The 24922-nt window shown below is 50.8% G+C and overlaps 1 protein-coding gene and 1 long non-coding RNA gene across 3 annotated transcripts in view; one reads left to right on the top strand and one right to left on the bottom strand.

Moving 5' to 3' along the window:
* LOC116446882 overlaps positions 1-24922 on the top strand; it is a 781927-nt gene that overhangs the window by 107016 nt on the left and 649989 nt on the right. The gene's annotated exons all lie outside the window — the stretch shown is intronic.
* Positions 11602-23601, bottom strand: LOC116446890. Of its 2 annotated transcripts, XR_004241426.1 has the most exons (7): positions 23499-23601; positions 22223-22420; positions 18993-19454; positions 16819-16956; positions 15677-16120; positions 15187-15320; positions 11602-13118 (listed from the first exon to the last, which is right to left on the bottom strand). It is a non-coding gene; the product is annotated as an uncharacterized LOC116446890 (long non-coding RNA). The 2 variants fall into 2 exon arrangements; XR_004241425.1 differs by lacking the exons at positions 15187-15320; positions 15677-16120 and having other exon boundaries at positions 18993-22420.

Here is a 24922-nt window from a genome sequence, read left to right as displayed (position 1 = left end):
CCAAACTAACCCCAAATACACAAAAGTGCATTGGCACATCCCTCCCTCTTGTGGGGCAGCACGCTCAGGGTCACGTTTGATGTCTCCTTTAGGTAAGTTGCTCTGAGAAGAGCTCAGGGTAAGGTGAATTTTCCAGATGTGAATCACTCTCTGCATCACATACAAGGGAAAGAAAAAAAAAATAGCCCAATTTTACAGCATTTCTGGAAAAGGAATGCAGGGAATGTGTTGTAAACACTCCCCCCCACCCCCCAAAGAGGTGGTAAGCTGAGCCCTGACTGTTTGAAACACTGGACTTGGGAGAACCGATGGGAATTTTTGGGGGGTGTTAAGCCTCTTCCAGCCAAAGTTTTGTTCTTCCCACTCCTCAATTTCTTTTTATTGTATTTGAGATGACGAGGGAGTTGTTTCTCTGCCTGACTCTCCTGCTGTACCCCAGGAGGGGTAAGCGAGGAAAAACCTGTGGCTGTGTATTTATTTACGGTCTCTGGCTCCAGGATGGCTCCACTCCAGGGAATCCCAGCCCAAACCATTCCCAAGGGTCATTCTATGGAGCATCTTTCTGCCTGTCCCATGGAAGGCGGGCGTTTTCCCACCTTGGGAAGATCTTTATCCAGAAACGAGGAAACAAACAAAGCACCTAGCAATTTTTCTTCCCCTTAGTGAAAATATTTTAACGATCCCAGATGAAAGAGCCAAGCCTGACAGGGCACATTACACATGTTTTTCATGGATTTGGCTTCTGGGCTGAGTGAAGGAATGCACTTAGAATGCTGTTTCCCTCCGTATAAAAACACTGAATTAGCATTTCTGTGTTGGTGCAATATTGCTACGTGCAGGACACTGCAGGATAAGCACAAACCCGTACCAAAAGCTCTTCTAAAACTGCACAGCGCTTGGTTTTCTTCCCTTAATCCCCTGAGTTCATCACTTGTTCCATCTGCTGATGGGAACAAGGCTCTCCTCCACAGAGCCCTTTGTCAAAAACCTCTGCTCTGCAGGATCCAAGGGAGTCAGGGGCCATTGACCAGCTGAATCCCAACGAGTGTCTGGAGATATTACAAGGCCAGGTTGGACAGGGCTGGGAGCAACCTGGTCTGGGGGAAGGTGTCCCTGTGCATGGTAGGGGGTGGAATGAGACAATCTTTAGGTCCCTTCCATCCCAAACCACTCTGGGATTCTGTGACTGCCTGGTGCTTAATGTTTGGGATGATTTTCCTTAAGACTGGCTTAAAAGTGCAGCAGGAACCATCGAGGGTTAACAAGGTTAGGCTTTATGTCCAGATTAGTATTACCAGATGACCCGAAGCAAGGGTTGTATTAAAAAATGCCTTAATTAAAAAATACAGGTCAGAACCAGTTGAAGCTCCCGGCCCGCGGTTATATTCCCTAATTAGAGGGCTTGGACATATCCCTCAGAGTGATGGATGAGCCGTGGCTGCCTCGTGGCACCACACAGAGAGATGGGACACGGCTCCCCAGGCGCGGGGCTTGCGCAGGATCGCGCCAGTGCGCTTCGTTCCAATTCTCCTCTCTTTTCTTCTTCCCCAGGAATTAATGGACTGTGGGCATTCAGGAACTCACAGAAATCATCCATACAGACCCCCTGCCTGGCTCAAGCCCCTCACCAAAACTGCCAAGCACAGCCTTGGGCCCTATGAACCCCACACTCCAAATCCAGCACATCTCACCAGGTGGTTCCAGGTGAAACCAAACCCCTTCTCACCAACACCATCGCAATTCCATGCTGGAAGAGATGAACCCTCTCCATGAACCTCAGTAGAGGGGTCCTGCTTGAAATATGCACCTGGTATTAGGGCAAAAAGTGCTTTTCCACTCAAAAAAAACCAACAAAAAACTCAACTCTTCTACAAAAGAACTGGAGAAGACCGTGAGGAAGTGTCAGGAAATAGGGTGAGGAGCTGAGTCTCTCACCCCAGATGAATAAAGACCTTTGGCAGCGGAAAGGAAGGAAAACAAGACTTCTACATTACAGTTTAGATGCCAGAAAACAGATTGCACCCTCAGTAAAAGTTTAAACACTCCCCCCCCAAAAAACCCCAAACCAAATAAACCCTTAAAAAAATTCCTTTTATAAATTTTTTACTTCAGTATAACCCATTGCAAATTCAAATAACTTACATATTTCATTTATCTGCTGCCCTAAGTAGAGATTTTGCCACGCAGTTTGCAATTCCTTCAGGAGAGGAAATCGGTAATCTGATGGAGAAAGCCACAAACGGGAGAAGGCTTTCCAAATTGGAGGAAAAACAAAAAGCATTTCCTTCAAAATGAGGTTCATGACTTGGCTACTTCAGCAGGCGAGAGAATTTAGGGGGTGCTCGATAGGTATTTCAGATAAAAGGGAATGGGGACGGTCCCAGGGACTCCTGGTTTGTTTGGGATTCGCTTTGCCGTGCTCTGCGTGGGTCTCCATTAAAGGCCATTATTGCTGTCCTCCTTCATTTGCATAACGAGAACAGATGAGTTCCCAGGGCCCTGTCAGAGGCACCTCCATCCCTTTCCATGCCGCAGGAGGAGAGGGAGAGGCGGTCTCCATCTCCTTGCCGATCCACCTCGGTGACAACAGCACAGCCCTATTGGGATCTGTCGCTGTTGTCCGCAGGGATGGCGCGAAGAATGACACGGGACTCCAGTCCAGGATAGAATGGGAATATTTAATTAATTATCACCTCGTTTATTTAACTTGGTTCGCCATAGAGAAATGACGTTATTGGGTGCTTGACCACACACCTCCCAGAGTGATTGGCTGAATGCTACGACGCCTCTTTCAAAATATTTTCTTCAGTGTGGAACACAAGACTGCTCATAACAAGTTTGCACCTGTGAGATAAAGTCTTGGTTTACAAAATAGCGAGCTGTTTCTCAGCTAGTTTGCGTGAGAACGGAGGCTTTCACAGCAGGCAAGCAGGAAAATTTCTCTGCTAGCTTTTTTAGCATCCGCAGGGATCCGCATCGGGAAGCACCGGCTGATCCACCCTGGATTCATCCTGCCCCCATTCCCACCAGCGGTGGCAGGGACTGCCCAGAGCCCCCACAGAGAGGTTCACCATGGCACCCACAGGGTAGGGAACATCTCCATCGGGAGCAATTTGTGCAGCCCTAATCGCCGATCAGAGCCACGCGGGGCCGCTTTGGCACATCCCGCCGTTCCCTGTAATCCCCGCTCCTTTTGTAATCCCCGCCGGCTCCAGCCCGTGCCTGGGGAGCTCCATAAGCGAGTGCTCAAGCGTGACGGAGGGGGAATGGGGTCTGGGGAGAGCTGCTGACAGCTGAATGTGCTCAGGATCTCCGAGTCAGCGGCATCCTCCAGCCAGAGCCCCCCTAAAAAACAGGGGGGAAAACAAATCTCCTTTTGGAGAGCATCATCCGGGTGTTCGCGGAGATCAGGGCAGGTTTTCCTCCATCCCGGATTTATTAGTGAAGAAGAGTTCTCCGAGGAAGCCTGCGGGGTTCCTGGTTCTCATCTCCTCCTCCCCACAGCTGCGGCGCCGCTCAGATCCCGTAAATCAGCAGGAGCAGCCGGGAGAGGGAAGTGGAAATATGCCATCGGAGGGGTTTTGAGGCTGAAGGGCAAACCTGGCCCTGGCAGGCACCCTGACACCTCCCCTTCCTCAGCAGGGAGGGATGGAAGGGGTGTAGGCAACGTCAGCCTCGCGATGTGGGATTCAGGGACGGGTCAATGATCCGGGTGTCTGTGGATCAGACGGGGAGATGGCCCAGCCTGATCCGCTTCCCGCTGGCCGACATTTGGATTTAGCAGCTCCCTGCTATTTAATCACCTCAAATCCCATTCCCATCCCGTACATCCCAGGGATTTAAAAGCCAGCAGAGCTCCAGCAGGATGGTGGTGCTCGCAGTAAGGATGGGGAGGATAAAACACGGAGAGCTGAGAAATCCCAAATATCACATCTGAGCATCCTACGGGATGAGGGAGAGAAGGAGGAGGAGAGCTGAGAGCAGAGCACCAAGGCCTTTAATTCAAACTCTGCTTTGGCACCTGTGTCTTAAAATCCTCTGTCCTTGTGAGTGACAAGCCTGGTTTCCTCTCGTAAAGGAGGGGGAATAAATCTTTCTAACCTGCCTCTTTAAAAGCTGGGAACTGAAAAGGAAGAACTCAAACACATTTATGTTTAAAATTCTGGGATTTTAAGCACTGCTCCTGCGCTAAGGGATAGTGCTCCAAGGGGAAGTTGATTCCTGGGGCTTCACGGCTCAGCTTGAGCATAAGATAAAATAAAAATATTTGAAATGATGCTGAACCCCAAAGGGAATTTCCAAGAGCTCCACTGGAGCATTTGCACTCCAAGTGCCACCCAAGGGAGCGGCAGGACTGACATCACCAGGATTTGTCCCACAACACCAGCTCTTCCCCAGGCAGAAGATCCTCCAGCTTTTCCCCTCTCTCCCATCTTGCTTCTCCTTACCTCACACTTTGGCTTTCCTGGGACTGCTTCTCCCCCGGAGCCGCAGGCAGGAGGAATGTGGCACACCAGGGTTGTTTGGGTAAAGCAAGAAGAGCGGATTACCGTGAGCTTCCTGATGGAAAACCAGCACCGCTGCCGGCTCCGAGATTGGTACAGGGTTCTGTACGGAAAAATTGGACACAGGAGGGGTCAAAACTCAAATTCCCCAATCAGATCAAGGTACTGATGCTCTGGGAGTGGTGATTAGGCAGGGTGCCAATCCATAGCTGTGTTTCCAAAAAATAACTGAGTCAAAAGTCCCTTAACATCAGGAATTTCACTCCATGTCCTCCAACCCAGCAAGGAGCCAGCACAGCAGAGCCTGGAGTGATAGTGGGACTCGTGTCCCTGACTCTGGTGGCCCTGGGAGCCATCCCCAAGGAGCATGGCCTGTGTCACAGCCCAGGCAATCCATCCTTTACTCGATGCCCTCCTGTAAATATTTGTCCTGCTGCTGACAAGCAAACCAAGGGAGAGAGAAGGTTTGAAAGGCACTAAAGGTTAAGTTCAGCTTGCTGGTGTATCCCCTGACCCCATCAGCCAGGCCTTGAGCATGCCAACAGGGAAAACAGGTGGAGAGGAATAAATCCTCACCCATCAAATCCCCATGGAGGTTCCTTGCACTGACAAACGCTGTTCCCCACTGAGAGTAGTTTTAGGCTGTTGTGCTGCCTCACGAGGGGAACTGGAGGGGCAGCTCCCATCTCTGCCCTCTGTGACAGAGACAGGACCCAGGGAACAGCTGGAGCTGTGCCAGGGCAGGGTTAGGTTGGATCTCAGGGAAAGGTTCTTCCCCCAGAGGGTGCTGGGCACTGCCCAGGCTCCCCAGGGAATGGGCATGGCCCCGAGGCTGCCAGAGCTCCAGGAGCGTTTGGACAGCGCTGCCAGGGATGCCCAGGGTGGGATTAGTGGGGTGTCTGTGCAGGGCCAGGGGTTGGATCCATGATCGTTGTGGGTCCCTTCCAGCTCAGGATATTCCATGTCTCTCCACAGCATCACTGTTTGCCCTGCAAGCAGGGGATTTTATAGGGAACGAAGGTAAAGAAAGGCAACTGCAAAACTCCTCTTAAAACCCACCAGAAGCAGGCACAGAGCTGGAAAAGCACTTCCCATGCCTTAATCTTCCTTGAATTCCAGTGCCCAGAGTGTGGGAGATGCCAGAGGTCCAGAGGTGGGGAAACAGGAGTGGATGCTACAGCTGTCCCTACAGATATGCACAGCATCAGTCAGGATGAAAAACCTGGAGAGGTTTCCTTCCTGAACCTCACTGCTGTGGAGGTTTTCCTCCTCTGCCTGCAGTCTGTTCCTGCTGCCCCACAGCTGGCTGTGCACTTAGGCAGCAGCATTTGGGAGAAATGCCAAGGACTGTACATTTTCCGTGGCGCAGCAGGCACAGCACAGGCAGCTGGGGCAAAACCAGATCTGTGATGTGCCACATTTTGAAATTGCCTCAACATTGCTCAGCCCTTGGCTTAGCTGAGGTAAAACCCAGGATATAAAGTGACTCCAGGGTTGGGGTTTTTTTTGCTTGGAGATGCAGAGCCATCTATGTGGAAACACTTGCAAGGCTCAGTGCTTTCCCCTGAACAGCCCCAGGAGGAGAGTCCAGCGATCAAACCGAGGCTTTAGCACAATTCCCACAGAAATCTCGTTCTTCCAGTGGTAGGCTTTTATTTCTTGAAGTGATAACCCATCATCTCATTAGCTTGGCTCCTTCAGTGATGCAGAGTATCTGCTTGGCAAAGCAGGCAGGGATTCAGGAAGCAAGCCTGCATCCCCATTAAACACGGGCAGCATTTTTTTCCAGCCTTCTCCTGTTCTAACAAAGCATCAGTATGTACAACGTGTGCTCTGGAGCTGGTTTGGTCTAATCCTCTTTTTTGTTTGCCTTGCAGCTTTTAAACCAGTCTGGGATAAGCCCTGCTGAGGAAAGTGCCAGGCTGGCTCATGCCAAGTGAGTTATAAGAGCCACAAGCTTTGGTTACGTGTGACAGCACTTCCAGAAGCAAATCCTGTACTGAGTCAGGTCCAGGAGAAGAGTTCTGGGATGAGTTTCCATCACCAGTGACAGGTTTTCCATCACCAGAGACAGGTTTCCATCACCAGTGACAAGACAGGTTGGAGAGAACCAACAAGAGTCAGGGATAATAAGCCCCTTCCCAGAGCCATGATTATTTTTCATCAAGCGCCTAAAAAAAAAGTCGTCAGCCTTTCTCAGACGTTTCACAGCTTTCAAGGCATCAGTTTTTCAAGCCAAGTTGTCCAAAAGTCTCATTATCAGTACTCCAACTATCTGCTTTAAAAATAAAGGCAGTTAAAATTCACTTTGACATTGAGACAAAAAACATTTTAAAATCACACCTATTTCACCTTGGGGAAAAACCTCCAAACTCTACATTTTGAAGCCACGTTTGAATTCAAATCCATCTCCTTTACATATGTAGAAAATACTGGTGATTGACACCAGAATGATTGCAACCAGAGTTTCAAACGAGTCTTTTATAAGGTGAAGCGCAGACAAAGAAAAATTTGCTTTTAAAAAAAGACTGTTTTTAACAGATGAAAACAACACCATAAGATAGGTGTCACGACATGCAACCAGCAAAGTGAGTTCTGAAGGATATAAAATAGTGAGGCAGAGCTCAGAAGACATAGAAAGAGAACTGGCATTTATCTGGAAAATCAGGATTTATGTTACCAAGCACCTGTTTTGTGTCTGTAAGTCTGGGGAGTTCCCCAAGTTCAGGTCACTGCTGTGCCATGGGACTGCAGAGCAGAGTCACCATGGAGAAATGCCCTCATCTCAGCTGCAGAGAGCAAGAATATATGAATTCCCTCCCTCTTGACAAGCTCTGCTGGGATATTCAGCCTGGAGTGAAGCTGTGTGAGTAAAATCAGGAGTGGGAAGGGAATCCAGCGTCTGGCAGGTGCCGCAGGGTTTGCCCTCCCATCCTCGCCTGTTCACACCAGGGAATGCCAGGAGCATTCCCAGAGCACCATGGAAAATGCTCTGGTTTAGAGATTTATTCAATGTTTTCCTCCTCAACAAACTGTGCAGACTTTCTGTCTCTTTGCAGCCTCCCAAATCTGGCGTCCTGGAAAGGAGTCAAAGGCAAGGCAGAGCTCTTCATTAAGGTGGGCTGGTGGGACCGAAGGAGATGCAAATCAGCCCTGAGGTCTGCCAGGAATTGCTGGCCAGGCCCTCTGGGTTGGCTCTGGGAGCCCCCAGCCCCTGCCCAGCCCACAATGAGCCCTGGGTTCAGGGAGGGGGTTGCCAAGTGGGCACAGACCCAAGGGCTGCCCTGGCTTCCAGCTGCAGGACCTGCTGCTGGCCCCACTGTGGAGCTTATTCCCTGCGGCTCCATCACTGTTTCTTCCTGCCAAAAGATGATGGCAGGGAAAAGGGAGCCTTCAGATGGCCTCAGATCAAACAGATCAGACAAAAAGTTCGGACAGGCTCTCAGGGAATTTAGAATCTCACAATGGGTTGGGCTGGAAGGGACCTTAAAGCTGATCCAGTCTCACCCCCTGCCATGGCAGGGACACCTTCCACTGTCCCAGTCTGCTCCAAGCCCCAATGTCCAACCTGGCCTTGGGCACTGCCAGGGATCCAGGGGCAGCCACAGCTGCTCTGGGTACCCTGTGCCAGGGCCTCCCCACCTTCCCAGCCAGGAATTCCTTCCCAATATCCCATCTGACCCTGCCCTCCTGCAGTCTGAAACCATTCACCCTTGTCCTGGCACTCCAGGCCTTTGTCAAAATTTGTTGAGCAGCTCCTGGACAAGTTTTTACTGTGGGGAAGAAATCAAAAAGACAGAATTACAAGAGATGCAAAATTCCAGGTCTTGTAAGAAGTACAGATCTGTGACCACTTTTGTGTTTCACTTTATTTCTTCTGCTTTGGGCTGTGTGACACATCCAGCAGCTCCTCCATTAGCCCTGCATGGAAACTATTTGCCTTTCAGAAAACCACAAAATAGTCCAAAACCAACTATTGGCACCAGATGTCCTTTGGGCTGGAGGGCCACACTACCCAGAGCTGGGGTGGAACTGTAAATGATATTAAACAGATTCCTGGGTTTCAGGCATCATCTGCTGGGTTTCAAAAGTCAAGTCTCCACCCAGCACGATCCCAGCACAATTCCAGAGGCACTGCAGCCACTCTCTTCAACCACAGGATCTGCCCCCCTCCCACCCAAATTTCCAGCCCAGCATCCTGTGTGTGACCCTGACAGCACTCTGCTTACTCCAAGACAGTCCAAGTCTCGGCAGGAATGCCCCTCTGTTTAAGTGGAAACATTCCTGATGTGATTTTGCAGATCTAATTACCAGGAGATTAAATTCCACTGTGGATGAGGGTGATTGCTGCCTGCAGACTTGCTGAGGTGCTCTCAGAGACAGGGAGAGGGAAGACCAGGGAAAGGAGAGGAGGAAGGAGGCTCTGCAGACACAGAAACGTGGAATTGTTAAGGTTGGGAGAGACCTTTAAGATCATCAAGTGCAACCATCAACCCAGCACCACCACCACGTTCTCAAAGTGCCACATCACACAATTTTGGAACACTTTCAGGGATGGTGACCCCACCATTTCCCTGGCCAGCCTGTTCCAATGCCCAACCACCCTTTCCATGAGGAAAATTCCCCTAATATCCAGTTTAACCCGCTCAATGCTCAGCTAGCACAAGGCAGCACCCTTTCCCTCAGGGATCCAGCCTGCCCAGGGGTCCAACAGACCTTCCAGAAGTGATCCAGATGCTTCAGTTCCAGCAGCCTAGTGGGAAAATTCACAAGTGAATTGTTCCTCATCCTCCTGCCCTCCACTTCCAACAGGTGCACATGGAGGCACAGGGGCTTGAGTTTCCTTCCCAATCTCCCACCCTGGATGCAGCAGGACTTCCTCCAAGGATGAGCTTAAGCCTCCAGCCTAAACTCTGAGGCAAACCATGGATATTTACCAACTTATTTTATTTTTTCATCTCTTTTGCTGATAGCTCTGTGTACTGGGGTGGGACTTAGAGCCAGCAGCAGTAATGAACTCGCAGGATAACACCCCTGGGGAGAGAGCACGGGAATTTGGGATACAGAAGCTCTCCTCAGGTGGAGGAGATTTGGATTCAATCCATTTGGATTCAAGCAGATCAATGCACTGAGCCTTTCACATCCCATACATTTATTTTTCCGTGCTTTCCACAGGCAATTCCTGCCAGGGTTTTTCGGACATTTAATCAGCGCTCAGCCTCTTTAAGGGTCTGTCTCTGAGGGAGCAGATTCAGCAGAGTGATAATTTTGGCTGCTTAATCTGGGTTGATTAATTTTAACAGTCTGCTTAACAATAGATACCACATGGCCACAGCCAGAGAAGTTTCCTGGGATTCACTGAGATTTAAAGTAGGTGTGAAGCACTTTAAAAATGCCTCCTTGCTTCAGGAGAGGTAAAAGCTTCATTGTCCTGATGAGGGAATGCACTGGCCCAGGTTCCAGAGCAGTGATTGCCCTTCTCTGAAAGGTCACTCAGTGCCACCAGATGCCTGGGTTTCTTCTAGAAAGTTGCAGAGGAAAGGACAAAGTGATCCAAGAGGACCTGGATCAGTTTTCTGAACTTCTGCACCACCCTAAGAAGAAGAAATTTAGGTCCCTCTGTCAGCCTCAGAGCAGAACCTCTGTGAGGTGTTCAACTCAAGGAGTTACCAAACTCTGAGAGAGAGAGAGAGAGAGATCTCTTAATCAGAGAATTTCAGACTGGTTTGTGCTGGGAGCGACCTTAAAGCCCATCCCATTCCACCCCCTGCCATGGGCAGGGACACCTTCCACTGTCCCAGGTTGCTCCAAGCCCCGTCCAAGCTGGCCTTGGACACTGCCAGGGATGGGGAGTCCACATTGTCCATGATGTTTTAATGTTTTTGAGACAAACAACCCCCATGGAATGTCTTACCTCAAGTTATAGGACACAACAAGGGTGTTTCTGGAACACATTTTGCAATTCGGAATTGCAGACAGCCAAGGAAAAGGTTTTGAGATGAGATAGTAACAAAATCATTTTGCATTCCTAAATCAATGCGTGTGCAGGTTTTAAATTACATTTTTAAAAAGTGATCTTTACTCCAAGAGTACGGTGGGTTATTTATGAGTAACTGAGGGCCCAAGACCAGAGCTGGCTCAGGTGTTGAGTCTTCAAGCCACAGTAATGCCAACATTTTCAGAAAACAATGGCTTATTTAGTCCAGCTAGAAAGCAAAGAATTCCAGCACTGAACTCGCATGTAGGAATTTGGTTTCGAGACAATACTGCTTTTTTTCCACACTGAGCAACCTGGTCTGGTGGAAAGTGTCCCTGCCCTTGGCAGGGGGTGGAACAAGATGGTTTTTATGGTGCCTTCTAACCCAAACCACTCTAGGATTTCCTGGAGCATTTCCAGGTTTTTTTACAGCACTATTTAGGTCTGAACCCCAAACTTTATTGACAGCGCTGGACTTGAAATCCTTGGTGCTCACCCACCTACAGTCATCCAAGTTTTACACATAAAATGTATTTTTTAAATATTTTATGCATAAAATCAGCATCATTCCAAAGGCACAAGCCAGGTCAGCTCCTCTCCACCGAGGCATTTGTCCCAGTCCAGCCTGCCCGTTGTGCTCCTGCGCACTAATTTTCTATCATTCCTTAGAAACCAAGGACGGAGCGCAGGCACGTGTGTGAGGAGAGGAAAAGAGGATGAAGGAATGGAGGAAGCCCATCTCCAAGAAATTGCTGATTAGAATTGCTCCCAAGTTCCCGTTTCCTCCACAAACAAAACAGCCTGCGAAAGTCCAAGCTGGGGTGGATAAAATATCAGCCACGTGCCTGACTTACAGCACTGGGACTGAGGTTTGGGCACCATTTCAAGACTTTCCCTTAGGAGTCTATCCAAACCCTCATTGCTTCTGATGTGGAATAATTTGGAAGTGTTTTTAGGCTGCTGGCTGGGATAACACAAGGGCTATTATAAACACACACGCAGCTGATCAGCACCAAACCCACACAAATATGGGCTGTACACACGTAAATAATTGGCAAGAAAAAACACAAAATGAATCAAAAGGCTGAATTAAAGGAAAAGACGAAATTTCTGAGCGGGTCTTGAAAAAACCAAATATTGTTTATGGGAAGAGTTACGTTTCACCTAATTTTAATAAATGAAACTTATTTAAATGCAAGCCACTAGATTTAAAGAGCTCCAGCCAGAGGCAGCTGTCATCCAAGTGTGGGCAGTGGAGCAAGACCATAATTTCCGTGGATGCTGTTTCAAAAACGCTGCTGCCAGCCAAGAAAGTTGGGAAATTTAAGAGAGCATAACCTGGGCAAGGAGAATAACCTGCTGGAGCCAGCCTGGAGCTCCAACACTGATGCTTCCCCATCTCTGATCTGAGTGGAAAAGGAGAGGATTGTTCATTTGGAGTCATGGCTCTCTGGGATAATTTGGGGCTCTCCTCCAAGAAGAAACTCCTCTCATCTGTGAGACTTTTCCCAGCTGGTTTCAGCATGGAATGGTGTTTTGGACCTGCCCAGCTTTCAGGGCAGGCTGATGGGAGCCTGAAAATGGGAAGGAAAGCCACAGCCAGAGGTTGGCATCATTGACACTATGGGATGGAGAGGCCCTTTCCCAGGATTTCCATGTAGCTCTGCCTCGTGGCGTTATGTCCTTTATTATTTCTTCCAAGTTTCTTGGCAAGTGGATGAAACAACTCAGGCCAGCAGGTGAGCAAAGAAGCCAGAGGCACCTGCAGGAAGTCCCCTTCCTTCTGGAATGCTGAGCATTTTCCCATCTCCTCTGAGAGGTGAGATGGGACAGAGGACACAACCTCACACCGAGGCTGCTATGCACCATGGCAACTGCTTTTCCTGCAAGGAACGGAGTCTCTCCTTCTCTGACCCCAAAAGGACTCGAGATCTCCAGGCCTTTCTGTCCATCCTGCTAAGCCCAGGCTGGGATTTCAAGGAAACAACAGCAAACCAGTCTGTCAGGGAAATGGATGTGGAGTATTTACATCTTGGCACTGGATGGATCTTGAGCAGAACAATTCCACGTGTTGGTCGAGGCAGCAGGAAGGTTTCCCTGCAGCAGTAAATCCATCCGGATAATAACGGAGTGGTACATGATGGTTTTGTGACTGCACCATCTGCTAACAATATTTCCTTGAGTAGGAAGGAGCTGGAAAATGAAGTCACATTCCATGTGGAAAGGCTCAGGTTCTTCGCTCTTCCACCACTGGCGCTGCTTTGACCAGGCTCATACTCGCAGCAATGCTTAAAATAAACAGAAGGAGTTATCCAGGCCTTACGTGGGCCTGTGGTATCCCCTGTAATCGCAGAGCTCATGGGTTGGGTCCCACTGACAGGCCAGACTGATTAGAGCCCTCTGGATGTGATCCCTGCTCCAGGCCAGGCTGATTTTCAGGAAATAGCAGCAAGTTGACACCGTCTCCTTAGAACAGACTTGGTCCAAAGCCTGTTGAAGTCTAATCACAGACTTCCCCTGCCGCAGCAGCCTCCGGGCAGAGCAATGTCATCAACTCCTTCTGGCCCGTTCACAGGGGCATTTCCCAAAGGAGAGGACTGGTGCCAAGATTACTCCAGTCAAAAGCCAGTCACCAACTGTTGTAGAAAGGAAAACAAAGTTCCTGATGTTCAGCACATCTAAGGCAAAGTGCAGAAAAGGGTGTAAAACAATTAAAGCACCTAATAAAGCGTGGAGGGAAGTGGCGAGCATGAATTTATGTGAGTTCATCGTGTACAAGGCTTAATTTAATCAAGATAGCAACCAAAGTGTGACCCTCCACAGGAAAGTCCTCACATCTTTGTCCTTGACCTCGTCTGAAAGGCTTTGCTTAAGCCCTGGAGACTGTGGGCTAAGACAAAAGGGAGTCTGAATGACCCTTTGGTTGGTGACCTGTCCTGATAACCTCGTCAGACGATTTCAAGCACTACTTTATCCAGAATAAATTTATACATTATACATGAAACAATCAGGATCTTGCCTTTAGTTCCCCCAGATTCTCTGCTAGACAGGAAACCCTTTAACTCGGACTGGGAACACATTCAAACTTAAGCCTCCTTTAAGCCTAAGATCTTGTCCTAACTCAAGTTGGAGCAGGGTGCCCAGAGAAGCTGTGGCTGCTGCATCCCTGGAAGTATCCAAGGCCAGGTTGGATGGGGCTTGGAGCAACCTGGGACAGGGGAAGGTGTCCCTGCCCATGGCAGGGGTGAGACTGGATGAGCTTTAAGGTCTCTTCCAGTCCAAGACTGACAAGGAACACACAGGCTGGAGCTGGGATCATTTCAGGAAGCAATGATCTCCCATGGGCTTATAAATAGAAACGTTCAGGAGACTCTCTCCAGAGAAACAGTAGGAATACATGGGCTGCAAACTCATTATCATCACCCACAGGAAGATAAGGAACATGGATTCAGCTCAAGGCTCAGGACAGTGGAGAATTGGACAAGCATCCTTCACCAAACCAAGGGTTAGAGGCAGTGGGAGCAGGGGATGAGGGTTCATGCCCATCCTTTGGAGGGGTGATTAGCAGAAGAACCTAAGAATATTCTTGAAGTCAGAATAAATTAACACTTTCCTGGGATGCCCTGTAACTTGATGGCATCCAAAGTGCTAAGAAAAGCAAGGTCCTGCCAGGATGGCATCACTGGGCAGTTTAGTTGGAGAGTAGGAAAAGTATCTTGAAAGGGTTGTCCAGCCCTGGCACAGCTGCCCGGGACAGCAGTGGAGCTGAAATCCCTGAAGGCATTTGAAATCCACATGGATGTGGCACCTGGGGACTTGGGTTGGTGGTGGCCTTGGCAGTGCTGGGGGGAATGGTTGGACTCCATGATCTCAGAGGGCTTTTCCAACCTTAATGATTCTCTGATTCCATGAAATTCCAGCAAGAGAGCAACCACCTCACCGACAGCCAGGAGTCAGCGCAGAGGAGGAACTGAGAGAAGCTTTTAGGACAACAAGATGAAAGAACCACATTTCTGATTTCCTTCAGAGCTCTCTTGTCGTGACACAGAACAGCAGAGAGGACAGCTGGATTCCCACTATTCCCATCAGCCACCCAGCTGAAAAATCACAGACAGGAGACAGGAATGGATGTGGTTCCAGCCTCATTTTCCTGTGATGATCACTTTGCATGGTCCCAGCTCCACTTGCCCCCAATTCCATTTATGCTGGTGAGAGCACTGAAAACACTGACCCTGCTTCCATGAAGCCAAGCTCTGGCTGAGGTCAATCCCAGCTGGAACATGCAATCCCATAACACCAGATGTGTGTCCAAGGAAAAGTAAAGCAGCACTCCTGCTCCTTGGCCTTCCAAAATGTCTAGTGGGACTTTGGGAATGTTACTTAGGGGGGAACGGGGCAAAGGCAGGTTAGGTGTGTGCCAAAAGGGGTTTGAAAAGGTTTGGAGGTTTTTTTGTTGTGGTGTTTTTTTTATTTTAAGGTCATTTTTTGGCAAAAATTAAAATTCTTTCAACATACTTTCCTCTGGAAGATTCAACCTGCAAAAATCATCACGTATCAACATTGGGGAATGCCTGGTCAGGTCTAATTAACATTATAATTCTAAGACAAAGGGGCTTGGCTCCATGGAGCTCAGCACATGTGCTTTCACATCGGACACCGCTCCCTCTGAAACACTCTGAAATTCCCCCTGCCCTTTTCCAGTACCTTTTCCATGATACTTTGAATCACGAGACTTCAGGCCAGCTGTGGATTGCAAGTCCTGACCCCACTGCCAGGTCTTTGCACAGCATGAAAAGGAGGAAGATCTACCAGTAGGAATTTAGTGAAAAAACTTCTGCCTGGGAAATTGGGAAAAAGGGAAAAGGGGTAAAGCGCATGGCTTGTTGCAGGGTGGAAGGCACAAGTGTTCAAACTGCTACCATGTATTTTTCACTGCAAAGTGAAACATATATCCCAGGAGGCAAGAAATTCCTCCCTGTGAGGGTGGGAAGGCCCTGGCACAGGGTGCCCAGAGCAGCTGTGGCTGCCCCTGGATCCCTGGAAGTGTTCCAGTCCAGGCTGGATGGCACTTGGAGCAACCTGGGACAGTGGAAGGTGTCCCTGCCCATGGCAGGGGGTGGCACTGGATGGAGTTTAAGGTCCCTCCCGGTGCTAAACCCCCCAGTTTGAGCTCAGGCTGCTCAGAAACACCTACCTGAAGGCCTTCGGTGCTCAGCCAGCTTTTCCCCACACTGTGATGACAGCACGAGCCGTTCCCAGCGCTGGCAGCCCTCCAGGGTCATCAGCAGTTAATAAGCCCAGCATTTCTGGGCTCAATATCACAGTATCTGAGGGGCCTTTCAAGTGTTCAGAAGTATTTAAGAGTTCGGTTTGCTTTGGCTCCGGAGAGTCCAAGCTGGAAACCTGTGTGGCTTCATCCTGGACACTCCTTGTAGGGAGAGAGGGATGGTGCTGGGTGACGAAGAGGAAGAACCTTAGGCCACTTTAATGGCTCCAGGATCAAGCAGGTTCAGTAGACGTGGGAGGTAAGCAGGGAGGCCTGGACAGTTTCCAGTGTCGGACTTTGGATCCTCAATTCGTGAGGTGTCTCCAGGGAGGATCTGTGCTGAACCACTGCATCTTGCAGCGAGTTCCTTGACTTTCATGGAATCATAGAATTCTTAAGGTTGGAAAAGCCTGCTGAGATCATGGAGTCCAACCCTTAACCCAGCACTGCCAAGGCCACCACCAACCTGTCTCCAAGTGCCACATCCACGTGGCTTTTAAATCCCTCCAGGGACGGGGACTCCACCACTGCCCTGAGCAGCTGTGCCAGGTCTGTTGGAACCCTTTCAGTGAAGATATTTTACCCAATGTCCAATTTAAACCTCCCCTGGCCCAGCCTGAGGCCGTTCCCTCTCCTCCTGTCCCTGTTCCCTGGCAGCAGAGCCCGATTTCCCCCCCGGCTGCCCCCTCCTGTCAGGGACTTGTGCAGAGCCACAAGGTCCCCCCTGAGCCTCCTTTGCTCCAGGCTGAGCCCCTTTCCAGCTCCCTCAGTCGCTCCTGGGGCTCCAGCCCCTCCCCAGCTCCGTTCCCTGCCCTGGCCCCGCTCCAGCCCCTCAGGGTCCCTCTGGCCGGAGGGCCCCGAGCTGGACACGGCCCCGAGGGGCCTCAGCAGGGCCGGGCAGGGGACGGGCCCTGCCCTGGGGCTGTGGCCACACCGTGGCTGGCACAGCCCAGCGGCCATCGGCCTCTCGCCCACCTGGGAACACCACTTTGGTGGTGGTTTCACCTGAACCACAGCTCAGTGGTTACCTGTCACCTGTCCCAGCTCCAAAGGGGTGCCATCAGCTGTACCTGGATGGAATGTGAGGATCCTCTGGGCTGTACCAAAGCCTCGTCCCCTTTCCCTTTCTGGCAGAACCAGAGTTGAGCACCAGCACCGCTCGTAACACTCATCTCCATCCCAGTTACGGTCCCAGAGCTCCTGCACATCTGGAAAAGCACAAAACACCCCATGAAACAACCTCCCTGAGTCAGATGCCTTCGACCTGAGTCACGGAGCAGGACGAAGAGGAAAAGTCAAAGGGCATTATTCCAAGGAATTGCGCAATGAGGAAAACAAGCCCAAACCTAAAGAAGTCACACCCACCAGGGAAGCTGCCTGTCTCGAGGAACCCCACGAGTCAGAACCGCCCCCGACAGCTCAGCCGTCTCTCAGCATCCCTGCAACTGCAGAGCCAAGACATCCGAGCACGCTTGGACCTCCCGGAAAAAACTCCAAGGCTCTGCGGTGAATTAAAGTCACGTCTTAACACACTTTCACCTCCACACCTCCAAAGCAGCTCACAGTGCTCTCCTGTTGGCTTCCCAGTGGGGATTTGTGAGTCCTCGGAGGCTTGGGAATGGAACCACAGAGCAGCCCTTCCAAAGGTGGCCATTAGCCCGCATCAAGGGGAAGAAGTCCAGCTGCCATCACTTGGACAGTGTTTCTCCCAGTTGTCCCCCAAATCCTTCAATAGGATCAACTGAAATAGCTTTTTGATTTCTTTTTTTCATTTTTATTCCTAAGTTACTCCAGCCAACCAACAAACACTTCAACTGTCTACTCTGACCTCCTGGAACCCCCATTTTTTTGGCACAGCTGCATGGTTCCCAAGCTGGTATCCTACAGATATCCAGTTGCTGTGCTCTCCAGCCCAGTCACCCTTGAATCCTCAATATTAACAAGATTTGCCAGACAATATCTGCTTTTGCTGGATATTGCCCTCAACCAAAGGGGAATCTCCTCTTCCCTTTGAATCTGGCAGCACAAGCCCTGCTGCCTGTAGATTTATATGGAGGTACATCAAGTTCTCCTTCCAGTAAATAGGACTGGATAATCAATTCCGAATGAAGGTTTGGGAAAAAAACCATTCTCAGACAGTCCCTCTCAGGGAAGAGTTTTTCAACTGCTTCCAAGCTGCTAATCAAAAAAAAATTTTTCAAAACCCAAGTAATGACGTGCTAACAGTGCTTCCAATACTTGGTGTCTTCCCAAAGCCACAGCTCACGAGGGCTAACACGCGAGCCCAAGGAACTGTGTGAGCTCCCGAGCCTCCTGCCTGCAAAAAAAAAGCACATTTCAGCAGTCCCAGAAAGAGGTCAAACCAACATTTCCCAAGAATCACACAGGTATTGCTGAGCTCGCCTTGGAATGACAGGAATCTGCTGGAAGAGGTCTCTGGTGCCTAGTCCAGGACTATTTCCTCCAATTCTTTTTTAAGTCAGTGCTTCCAAGAGTTAAAACCCCACTGGTTTTAGCCAAGCTCTCATTTTATTTAAGGCATGAAGGGAACAATATTTATCATTCAAAGGAGCCAATTCTGTTTCGTCCCTGCTCCTATTTTTGTCCTCTGCCTCTAGACAGGAGCGTCCCTTCCCTGTGCTAATTAATAGAGGGATAAAGGCACACCTTGGGGTTGAGAGCTTTATAGAAAATTTAATTACAGATCCTGACTTTTTAATTACCAGGCGAGCCTCTCATATTATCTGCCACAGGATCCCCGCAGGCTTTACCTGGCTGGAAAGAAGCAGGAAATGACTTTAAAGGCTGGAGTGGAAGCTGATCTCTAGACAAAGGGTAAGACCTAGGAAGGGCCATCAAAAAACCTCCACAATGATGGCAGTAGGGGGAACATGGACAGGTCAGAAGGAGAGAGAAACACTGATAGGTCACAGACATCATAATGGACTTGCCAGAATGGAAGGGAATGGAGGCTAAGACCATAAGGAGATGATGAACCTGCAGCATTGACACCACGAGTTCAGCTGAGCAGCTCTAAGTCCATTAACAGGCTGAGACTAATTGGAAGGAGATGCAAGACCAGGGCAGAGGGAGAGCTCTCCTTAGACGAGATGCAAATGTCCCTGTGCAAAAAGTGCTGCACATTCTCAGCTCGGCCCTTGGACCTGGGAACACAGAGTGGCTTAACATGATCAAGACCACTCGTGCACTTCCATCTCTGACCTGCGCGCGCTTACATACTCACTCTGGTATGTGCTGAGCTGGTGCCTCGTGCTCCCCGTTCCATAAACCCTCTTCCCTTCCAGGCTCAAGTGATGGAAAATGCTCTCAGAGCAGACAACCCGCTCGCTGAATCAGAGGGGAGCTGCAGCTGGAGAGGTACGGCAGAAAGTCGCAGTCTGGGGGACACAAAGAACTCCTCAGTTATAAACCTAAACTTTCAATCACCAGAAGCTCTCCACAGAACATCCTGGTGGCACTCTACATGGCTGAATTCCATGGGTTTTACCAGCACCCTGGGAGCTCACACTGCCTGGTCCTACTTCTCCTCCATGCCCAGGGTGCTCAGAGCAGTCAGGAGCAGAGATCCCAGTTTAAAGAAGAACCATTCATTAATGAGGCACTGGTCCGTTGTACAAGTTGTATTTCTCAATGCATTCAAGGCTTTGCCAGCCAGCTCCATAAATCAGCTTGTTGGAAAAATTGCCTAAAAAAAGGGGGGGGAAAAAAAGCAATTAAACGTCGTGTCAGCAACACAACCATGCAAACAGGAATTCCTCACCTCACGTATTCCCAAGGCATTCTATGGCCCGTATTACAGAGGCACTGCTCTGCTCCTTGAAAATTGTCTTTAAAAATACCCAATGGGATAAAAAAAAACATTTCTGAGTGACTGTCACGGGGAAACAAAGCAAGAAAAGGGGAGGAAATGGCGAGTTGTGGGCCACTGTTGGTGGGCACTTGAATGGGAGCCCCATGCTTGACACCAGCGTGACTCCGAACAAAACCAGAGCCAAGAGCTATTTGTCAAGGGGCACCAATGCACACAAGTGGTGAGAACCTGGCCCTGCTGTAAAAACGTGTCAGGGACTTTTCTGTGGGGCCGTGCCGAGCCCCCTGATGGATCGCTGTGCTGGGAGGGCCGCATTGTGAGCCGCAAGAATGAGACATCTGCTCCCTTCTCCCGCTGAAAGGAGATGCTGGCTCGGCCGAGGCCGCGTGAGCAGCTCCTCGTACAAAGCACGGACGCGGGGGTCTCGTCGCCACCGATCCGCAGAGCGGGGTCCGGCCTCCCTCACACCATCCCTGAGGGCTCAGCCTCGGGATTCAGGATCTGGGATGTGCAGCTGGCATCTGGCACGGCCTCTGCTCCTCCCTGTCTATTCCAACACCGGGGTATCCCTCTGCATCCCCGCTTCCGAGGTCTCCATGCTCAGGACACCGTGTCCAAGCTCGCTCACACACACAGGTTCACACAGCACAACCTCCTTCCCTTAAATCCATTGTGTGGGCACAGGAATGCTGCACGCTGCAGCATGGAATGGTTTGGGTTGGAAGGGACCTTGAAGATTGTCCAGTCCCACCCCCTGCCATGGGCAGGGACACCTTCCACTAGCCCAGGTGGCTCCAAGCCCCATCCAGCCTGGCCTGGAACACTTCCAGGGACCCAGGGGCAGCCACGGCTTCTCTGGGGTACCCTGTGCCTCATTTTTCCCAATATCCCATCTAACCCTGCCCTCTGTCAGTTTGAATCCACCGCCCCTGGTCCTGAACATCCACTTGCCAAAAGGCCCCCCATCCTCTCCCCAGCCAGAGAGGGAAGGAGATGCAGAAGAATGTGAGGATTTTATGGAGCTGCCAGTGCAAGCAGGCTCCCCATCCACAGGTAAGCCAGCAGCTCCTGAGAAGCCATCCCTTTTCCTTCCCGTGCCAGGCAGGACCCAAGGCTCAGGCACAGCCTCAGGGAAGCAGGCATAAATTATAAAGCCTGATCTATGCAAAAAGCAGAAAGTTTCCGTAGAGAGTTTCAGTTCTGAGCACATTTCATCCCCAGGAAAATGGAAAATAAGGGACCTTCAGCAGCCCTCTCCTGACACCTTACACCCTACAAGTGGCGAGGGGAGCTGAGAGCTGCCTGGGAATGGACTGGAGACATAAAGAAAATACGGGAAATAGGAGCAAAGAAAAGAACGGCAAAGCGGAAGAAGCAAAAAGAAGGACGTCTGTGTGCTTCAAATATCTCAAAACAGAGGCCCCACTTTGCAAACGCTGCTTCACCGGGGGAGGGAGGGGGAAGGCTGGTTTCCATTTCATTTTCACTTTGAAAACACCATTTTTCCGCGCATCCACTGAAGTGCAAATTTCCTCGGAAGCCATCTGAAGAGCGAGCGTGCCTCAAAGCTGAAGTTTTTCTAAACCACATCTGTTCGGATTTACAAAGCCCGAGCTGAGGGAGCCCCCGGGAGCCGTGAGCGGCATTTCCCAGCGCAGCACCCGCACTGTCCCCAGCACCCAGCCGGGCACAGGAGGGAGGACAGAGCAGGCAAGGGTGACACAGATGGGTTCCTCCAGCTCCAGACTCTGGCAGGGAGCACGCCAGCGCTGGGAAGAGAGATAAGGAGCGGCTGCTGGGTGTGCAGGGGGCGATAAACAGGGTGGCCACGCAGCGCCCGGCGCTGACCACCAACACCTCCGGAGAGCTGCCCATCTTCCCAGCCTTCTGTGAGGAGCCGAGCAGTGCAGCCAGCCGCAAGCAGGACGTGGGGACAGTGTTGAGGGAGAAGGATGTCACCCATGGCTGTGTCTTTTCAGCTCCACCGTGCTCCCCACAGACCCCAGCACAGTGCCCAGGGCAGGCAGATGGTTTGTACAAACAGCTCACGGGAGAGAGGTCTGGAAACCTGTCCAAATTCCCTGCTGGCACAGCAGCAGCCTCCCCCTTCCCAGCTGGCAGCTGGCACCGACAGCACTGCCTGCCCCCAGCCCCTTTGCCTGCAGCTGGACGGGGCTGGGAGGGAAGGGACAAGGCCCCAGGCGCGGGGACAGTCCCCAGGCTGGCAGCTGCAGCTGATGGCAGGGATGCCCGGGGGAAGCAGGTGTCCCTTCCCAAGGGCTGGGTGGGAATGCTGGCACCCAGGGCTGACGGGGCCTTTGCAGAGGGGTGACCCCCTGGCTGGGTGCCCAGGGAGAGCGTTTGATGTGACAAAGGAGCCGTGCAGCCCCAGCGGCACCGGCTGCGGGGGCTCAGCTCTGGGCAACCCCATCAGACTCCTCCAGCCACTGGGAGCCAAAAGGAGCGACACAAAGCATTGCCCCAAATCTGCTCCTACAGAAGGAGGCATGCCAGGCATGGAGCTGTTCCCTGCCCTGCCCCACACCCTGCATCCCCCCTTTTCTGAAGACTGTCCCAGTCTGTCTGCAAGAGGACAGGGACATGCAGACGGCCCCAATACCCCCAGCCTCTCCACATCCTACCTTCCCACAGCATTCCCATCACCAGCTGTGGAGATCTCTGCCCCAGGGCCACCCCAGTTTATAAACCCATGCATTTAGGGTGAGACAGAGCCCAGCTCAGCGCCACAGGAGCTGCTCCTTTCCTGGAAATGTTAAGGTCCATGGGTTTTGCAGTGCAAAGGAGTCCTTTGGCACTCAGTTGAATGTGTTTAATCCAGCCTGTGGAGCAAACAGACCATGGTTAATGTATCCAGAATGGCTGACGACTCTCTACTGGGCAGACATGAAGAGAGCAGGAATTCATCCCAGTCCACTCTGCTGTGCACATTCCCACTGTTCCAATGAAGAGGTCACGCCCTCTTTTTCCTTCTCACCAGCACCCTGTGCCTCTGGTCTCCCCCTCTGCTCTTTGCCAGGTGCCAGGAATGGCCCACTAAGCCCTTTTACTTTGTTTTTCCCTTTTTTCCCCCAAAGCTCCCTGCAACTCGGCGTGCTGGGCTGAGCAAGCCACGACTCCCCTCTACCCCGTGCCCTTGAAAACAGATGGCAGGCCCAAGTTTTCCCTGACAAGCAAAGGAATCAGAACTGACATGATTGGAAAAAACAAGCTCAATTCCTCTTGGCAGGATATTAATTTAGAAATCTCTGGTGTCGTCGCCCCGATTCACAACGAATTTGAATCCGAGCTCTCCTAGTGCCAGACAACGCAGAGGTTTGACAGAGAAGGTAATTGGAGGAAATGGCTTTGTAATCCAGCTATTGTGCTGGCAAGATCCAGCTCTCCACAAGAACAAGGTTCACTTCCTGGCATGGCTGATTCAGCAGCATTTATTTGTCTCCAGTGCTTCTTGTCTTTCCCCTGCCTAGCGGGGATAGCACGGACCCTTCCAAGCAGTGCCAGAGGTGTGCTGGGCATCCAGGCTTTCTCCAGCCTGAGAAGAGGCAGGAATGGGGTGGTGAAACCTGCAGGGTCAATCCTTTCAAGTGTCCAAGTGGCAGGGAGAAGAGCAGGACTGAGCAAGCCTCCTGTTCCACACACCCTCAGGCAGAACACACAGCAAACATCACCTGTGGTGGCTGCTTGTGCCATGCCAGCTGCAGGAACACGGATGGGGGAGGTTCACATGGGAGCAATCCCACCTGGAGAGCCCCACAGCCTCCCTCTACTCTACATAAATCATTGGGTGGGTGGGAAAACCAGACTTGGAGCAGAGTTCAGGGCAAAGCTTGGAAACCCATCCTTAGTGACATCCCAAGCAGCACATCTGGGAAAAAAGAGTGCTCCCTGTGGAGTTACCTGTCCTCACTGGATCATAGAATCACGGGATGGTTTGGGCTGGAAGGGACCTGAAAGACCTCGTTTCACCCCCTGCCATGGGCAGGAACACCTTCCACTTCCAGGTTGCTCCAAGCCCCATCCATTCTTCTCCTTCTTCAGAAAAAGACACTGTATTGAAAAAAAAAACTGCATTAGGTGAGGGGAAAGCAGCATCAAAGAGCCAAAGAGTCTGCCCTGGTCCCACCAGGAAAAAGTGAGAAAGAAAAGGAGGAAACAGGTCCAAAATACACTGTGAGCTGAGCAGCACTTGCCTAGAAATGCTCATGCATGATTCCACCTACCCAGTTCCTGGATCATCACATGCCACCTCTTCCCGTTGCTCTAACAATCACCATCAAGAAGAAAAACCATTTAACTGACCTGTGTGTTCGTGCCATCCCACTCATCACTCTGTTTCCCCAGCTGCCCCTGTCTGGACTGGAAGCTGAGGAGCTCAGGCTGGATGTGGGATCCACTCCCAGGCTGCACCTCTGAGATGGGATCATTTGGCAGCTGGGGCAGTGTGAAACCCAATCCCTGCTGGCTCCATCAACCCCGCTGCTGCCCTGACACCCCCTTGGGGAACCCTGGTGAAACGAGCTCTTGCCCTTCAGAAGGCTCCTCTGTATTTAAACAAACAACTTGGAGGTGGAGCACAGCAGCAGAAATGTACCCCGGTATATATCCCTTAGCTCCATGGCCTGATTCCCTGAGTGCACACCGAGCTGATTTTGTGGAGGAGAAGGAAGGGAAGAGTTCAATTTTATTTTTTTTCCTTAATCTGCTAGCAAAAAAATATTGGGATAGTAAACAGGCAGCAATCATCCAGGAATGCCTGGAGAGCTCCCACCTACCGGCATGCAGGGCTCTCATCTGGAATTCATTTATTCCCCTTCGCTATTGATGCTGCTCAGCTACAGAGGAGGTTGGGGAAGGAAACATCAAGAGCCCTGAAGTTCCTGAAGTGGCCCATGTCAGCTCTGGGAATAATGAATCCTGGGGGTCTCTCAAACTCATGAAGGAAAGACTGCACAGAAAATTAGCATATATTAGGAAAAAATTCTCCCCTGTGAGGGTGCTGAGGCCCTGGCACAGGGTGCCCAGAGCAGCTGTGGCTGCCCCTGGATCCCTGGCAGTGTCCAAGGCCAGGCTTGGAGCAACCTGGGCTAGTGGAAGATGTCCCTGGCCATGGCAGAGGTGGAACTGGATGGACTTTAAGGTCCCTTCCAACCCAAATCAGTTTATGATTCTATATTTGCCTCATGGGTTTTATTCTGCATCCCATTTTGCTGCTAATTCCCTCAGAAAGCCCTCCTGGGTGCTGAGGATGGCCTGCATCTCCTTTAATTGCATCCAGCGACTTCAACTGCTGGAGCAAAGCCACTTTAGGTATAACCATTTTG

This window comes from Corvus moneduloides, chromosome 7 (genome assembly GCF_009650955.1).
Source record: "Corvus moneduloides isolate bCorMon1 chromosome 7, bCorMon1.pri, whole genome shotgun sequence".
NCBI lineage: Eukaryota > Metazoa > Chordata > Aves > Passeriformes > Corvidae > Corvus > Corvus moneduloides.
This window is presented reverse-complemented; position numbering and strand designations above follow the sequence as displayed.